Source organism: Cherax quadricarinatus, chromosome 18 (assembly GCF_038502225.1).
Source record: "Cherax quadricarinatus isolate ZL_2023a chromosome 18, ASM3850222v1, whole genome shotgun sequence".
Lineage (NCBI taxonomy): Eukaryota > Metazoa > Arthropoda > Malacostraca > Decapoda > Parastacidae > Cherax > Cherax quadricarinatus.
The window spans coordinates 3,685,673-3,691,981 of NC_091309.1; the positions used below are offsets into that span (position 1 = coordinate 3,685,673).

At 37.7% G+C, this 6,309-nt stretch overlaps 1 protein-coding gene across 1 annotated transcript in view; it reads right to left on the reverse strand.

The window, feature by feature from the left end:
• HDAC6 (histone deacetylase 6) overlaps nucleotides 1-6,309 on the reverse strand; it is a 151,873-nt gene that overhangs the window by 138,095 nt on the left and 7,469 nt on the right. The gene's annotated exons all lie outside the window — the stretch shown is intronic.

The following is a 6,309-nucleotide window of genomic DNA, read 5'->3' on the forward strand; positions in this document are numbered from 1 at the left end:
TGACACAGTTACTTTTTGCTGATGATACTGTGCTTATGGGAGATTCTAAAGAAAAATTGCAAAGGTGAGTGGATGAGTTTGAGAATGTGTGTAAAGGTAGAAAGTTGAAAGTGAACATAGAAAAGAGTAAGGTGATGAGGGTATCAAATGATTTAGATAAAGAAAAATTGGATATCAAATTGGGGAGGAGGAGTATGGAAGAAGTGAATGTTTTCAGATACTTGGGAGTTGAAGTGTCGGCGGATAGATTTATGAAGGATGAGGTTAATCATAGAATTGATGAGGGAAAAAAGGCGAGTGGTGCATTGAGGTATATGTGGAGTCAAAAAACGTTATCTATGGAGGCAAAGAAGGGAATGTATGAAAGTATAGTAGTACCAACACTCTTATATGGATGTGAAGCTTGGGTGGTAAATGCAGCAGCGAGGAGACGGTTGGAGGCAGTGGAGATGTCCTGTCTAAGGGCAATGTGTGGTGTAAATATTATGCAGAAAATTCGGAGTGTGGAAATTAGGAGAAGGTGTGGAGTTAATAAAACCATTAGTCAGAGGGCAGAAGAGGGGTTGTTGAGGTGGTTTGGTCATTTAGAGAGAATGGATCAAAGTAGAATGACATGGAAAGCATATAAATCTATAGGGGAAGGAAAGAGGGGTAGGGGTCGTCCTCGAAAGGGTTGGAAAGAGGGGGTAAAGGAGGTTTTGTGGGTGAGGGGCTTGGACTTCCAGCAAGCGTGCATGAGCGTGTTAGATAGGAGTGAATGGAGACGAATGGTACTTGGGACCTGACGATCTGTTGGAGTGTGAGCAGGGTAATATTTAGTGAAGGGATTCAGGGAAACCGGTTATTTTCATATAGTCGGACTTGAGTCCTGGAAATGGGAAGTACAATGCCTGCACTTTAAAGGAGGGGTTTGGGATATTGGCAGTTTGGAGGGATATGTTGTGTATCTTTATACGTATATGCTTCTAAGCTGTTGTATTCTGAGCACCTCTGCAAAAGCAGTGATAATGTGTGACTGTGGTGAAAGTGTTGAATGATGATGAAAGTATTTTCTTTTTGGGGATTTTCTTTTTTTTTTGGGTCACCCTGCCTCGGTGGGAGACGGCCGACTTGTTGAAAAAAAAAAAATAAAAATAAAAAAATATATATATAATATATATATATATATATATATATATATATATAAAATATATATATATATATATATATATATATATATATATATATATATATATATATATATATATTTTATATATATATATATATATATATATATATATATATATATATATATATATATATATATATATATATATATATATATATATATATATATATATATATTTATATATTATATATATTATATATTATATCTCGGGTGAGATATAAGCGACTATTGGCAGAAAGGTGGGCTAGTGCAAAGATGAGTAGTGGGGGGGTTGAAGAGGGTTGGAATAGTTTTAAAAATGCAATATTAGAATGTTGGGTCACCCTGCCTCGGTGGGAGACGGATGACTTGTTGAAAAAAAACAAAAAAAAAAAAATATATATATATTCTATTCTTTCACAGTGGTTGTTTTGCATATTCAGAAATCACCTGTTTACTGTGATCTTATTGCATGCATATGCGCGCGCGCATAAACACGCTAAGATAACAGGGATATCTTGCTACTCCTACTTACACTTTGGTCACACTTCACAGACACGCACATGCATATATATATATACATACATCTAGGTTTTTCTCCTTTTTCTAAATAGCTCTTGTTCTTTTTTATTTCTTCTATTGTCCATGGGGAAGTGGAAAAGAATCTTTCCTCCGTAAGCCATGCGTGTCGTATGAGGCGACTAAAATGCCGGGAGCAATGGGCTAGTAACCCCTTCTCCTGTATACATTTACTAAAAAAGAAAAGAAGAAAAACTTTATAAAACTGGGTTGCTTAAATGTGCGTGGATGTAGTGCGGATGACAAGAAACAGATGATTGCTGATGTTATGAATGAAAAGAAGTTGGATGTCCTGGCCCTAAGCGAAACAAAGCTGAAGGGGGTAGGAGAGTTTCAGTGGGGGGAAATAAATGGGATTAAATCTGGAGTATCTGAGAGAGTTAGAGCAAAGGAAGGGGTAGCAGTAATGTTAAATGATCAGTTATGGAAGGAGAAAAGAGAATATGAATGTGTAAATTCAAGAATTATGTGGATTAAAGTAAAGGTTGGATGCGAGAAGTGGGTCATAATAAGCGTGTATGCACCTGGAGAAGAGAGAAATGCAGAGGAGAGAGAGAGATTTTGGGAGATGTTAAGTGAATGTATAGGAGCCTTTGAACCAAATGAGAGAGTAATTGTGGTAGGGGACCTGAATGCTAAAGTAGGAGAAACCTTTAGAGAGGGTGTGGTAGGTAAGTTTGGGGTGCCAGGTGTAAATGATAATGGGAGCCCTTTGATTGAACTTTGTATAGAAAGGGGTTTAGTTATAGGTAATACATATTTTAAGAAAAAGAGGATAAATAAGTATACACGATATGATGTAGGGCGAAATGACAGTAGTTTGTTGGATTATGTATTGGTAGATAAAAGACTGTTGAGTAGACTTCAGGATGTACATGTTTATAGAGGGGCCACAGATATATCAGATCACTTTCTAGTTGTAGCTACACTGAGAGTAAAAGGTAGATGGGATACAAGGAGAATAGAAGCATCAGGGAAGAGAGAGGTGAAGGTTTATAAACTAAAAGAGGAGGCAGTTAGGGTAAGATATAAACAGCTATTGGAGGATAGATGGGCTAATGAGAGCATAGGCAATGGGGTCGAAGAGGTATGGGCTAGGTTTAAAAATGTAGTGTTAGAGTGTTCAGCAGAAGTTTGTGGTTACAGGAAAGTGGGTGCAGGAGGGAAGAGGAGCGATTGGTGGAATGATGATGTAAAGAGAGTAGTAAGGGAGAAAAAGTTAGCATATGAGAAGTTTTTACAAAGTAGAAGTGATGCAAGGAGGGAAGAGTATATGGAGAAAAAGAGAGAAGTTAAGAGAGTGGTGAAGCAATGTAAAAAGAGAGCAAATGAGAGAGTGGGTGAGATGTTATCAACAAATTTTGTTGAAAATAAGAAAAAGTTTTGGAGTGAGATTAACAAGTTAAGAAAGCCTAGAGAACAAATGGATTTGTCAGTTAAAAATAGGAGAGGAGAGTTATTAAATGGAGAGTTAGAGGTATTGGGAAGATGGAGGGAATATTTTGAGGAATTGTTAAATGTTGATGAAGATAGGGAAGCTGTGATTTCGTGTATAGGGCAAGGAGGAATAACATCTTGTAGGAGTGAGGAAGAGCCAGTTGTGAGTGTGGGGGAAGTTCGTGAGGCAGTAGGTAAAATGAAAGGGGGTAAGGCAGCCGGGATTGATGGGATAAAGATAGAAATGTTAAAAGCAGGTGGGGATATAGTTTTGGAGTGGTTGGTGCAATTATTTAATAAATGTATGGAAGAGGGTAAGGTACCTAGGGATTGGCAGAGAGCATGCATAGTTCCTTTGTATAAAGGCAAAGGGGATAAAAGAGAGTGCAAAAATTATAGGGGGATAAGTCTGTTGAGTGTACCTGGTAAGGTGTATGGTAGAGTTATAATTGAAAGAATTAAGAGTAAGACGGAGAATAGGATAGCAGATGAACAAGGAGGCTTTAGGAAAGGTAGGGGGTGTGTGGACCAGGTGTTTACAGTGAAACATACAAGTGAACAGTATTTAGATAAGGCTAAAGAGGTCTTTGTGGCATTTATGGATTTGGAAAAGGCGTATGACAGGGTGGATAGGGGGGCAATGTGGCAGATGTTGCAAGTGTATGGTGTAGGAGGTAGGTTACTGAAAGCAGTGAAGAGTTTTTACGAGGATAGTGAGGCTCAAGTTAGAGTATGTAGGAAAGAGGGAAATTTTTTCCCAGTAAAGGTAGGCCTTAGACAAGGATGTGTGATGTCACCGTGGTTGTTTAATATATTTATAGATGGGGTTGTAAGAGAAGTAAATGCGAGGGTCTTGGCAAGAGGCGTGGAGTTAAAAGATAAAGAATCACACACAAAATGGGAGTTGTCACAGCTGCTCTTTGCTGATGACACTGTGCTCTTGGGAGATTCTGAAGAGAAGTTGCAGAGATTGGTGGATGAATTTGGTAGGGTGTGCAAAAGAAGAAAATTAAAGGTGAATACAGGAAAGAGTAAGGTTATGAGGATAACAAAAAGATTAGGTGATGAAAGATTGAATATCAGATTGGAGGGAGAGAGTATGGAGGAGGTGAACGTATTCAGATATTTGGGAGTGGACGTGTCAGCGGATGGGTCTATGAAAGATGAGGTGAATCATAGAATTGATGAGGGAAAAAGAGTGAGTGGTGCACTTAGGAGTCTGTGGAGACAAAGAACTTTGTCCTTGGAGGCAAAGAGGGGAATGTATGAGAGTATAGTTTTACCAACGCTCTTATATGGGTGTGAAGCGTGGGTGATGAATGTTGCAGCGAGGAGAAGGCTGGAGGCAGTGGAGATGTCATGTCTGAGGGCAATGTGTGGTGTGAATATAATGCAGAGAATTCGTAGTTTGGAAGTTAGGAGGAGGTGCGGGATTACCAAAACTGTTGTCCAGAGGGCTGAGGAAGGGTTGTTGAGGTGGTTCGGACATGTAGAGAGAATGGAGCGAAACAGAATGACTTCAAGAGTGTATCAGTCTGTAGTGGAAGGAAGGCGGGGTAGGGGTCGGCCTAGGAAGGGTTGGAGGGAGGGGGTAAAGGAGGTTTTGTGTGCGAGGGGCTTGGACTTCCAGCAGGCATGCGTGAGCGTGTTTGATAGGAGTGAATGGAGACAAATGGTTTTTAATACTTGACGTGCTGTTGGAGTGTGAGCAAAGTAACATTTATGAAGGGATTCAGGGAAACCGGCAGGCCGGACTTGAGTCCTGGAGATGGGAAGTACAGTGCCTGCACTCTGAAGGAGGGGTGTTAATGTTGCAGTTTAAAAACTGTAGTGTAAAGCACCCTTCTGGCAAGACAGTGATGGAGTGAATGATGGTGAAAGTTTTTCTTTTTCGGGCCACCCTGCCTTGGTGGGAATCGGCCAGTGTGATAATAAAAAAAAAAAAAAAAAATATATATATATATATATATATATATATATATATACTGTATATATATTTTATATATATATATATATATATATATATATATATATATATATATATATATATATATATATATATATATATATATATATATATATATATATATATTTATATATTATATATTATATCTCGGGTGAGATATAAGCGACTATTGGCAGAAAGGTGGGCTAGTGCAAAGATGAGTAGTGGGGGGGTTGAAGAGGGTTGGAATAGTTTTAAAAATGCAGTATTAGAATGTTGGGTCACCCTGCCTCGGTGGGAGACGGACGACTTGTTGAAAAAAAACAAAATATATATATATATATTCTATTCTTTCACAGTGGTTGTTTTGCATATTCAGAAATCACCTGTTTACTGTGATCTTATTGCATGCATATGCGCGCGCGCATATATATATATATATATATATATATATATATATATATATATATATATATATATATATATATATATATATATACAGGAGGGCCCCACTTATACGGCAGGTTAGGTTCCAGGCTACCGCCGTAAAGCGGAAATCGCCGTAAAGTGGAACACCCTTTTTTTCCACTTATAAATGCATACAAACACTAGATAACAAGTTTACACTAACATATATTATGTTAGCAATAGAACCAGGCATCAAAAAACAATAAAAAAGTACAATACACACATAGTGCACTCATTACTTACCTTAAAATATTTATAGTCTTAATCTAGGGTGAGACAAGTAGTATTTATTGTAAGAAATCAAGTGTGGTATGTATTGTAATAGCCAGGCTACCTCACCAGGCCACCCCACCCACACATACTATTCTATGATATTTAAGCATCCCAGAGCGATAAAATGTATATACAGTTCACTCATTACTTACCTCAAAATATTTGTAGTCTTAATGTAGGGTCAGGAGTAAGTAAATGAGATAAAACGAATAAATGAGAGAGAGAAAGAATGAGTACATGAGAGGTAACAGGCGCAGAGTTATGTAAACAAACCAGGCTCCCACATCTTATATTTATGTTTATTTATTCTATTGTGGGGTGTATTTATCATCTTTTTATGTTATGTATCGTGTTTATTATATAATTTTGAAAAAAATATCATGGCTGGATTAATGAATATGTGTATATTACCGTAATATACGACATTTAATGAGACTCGGTGAGTATTGTTATTATGGCG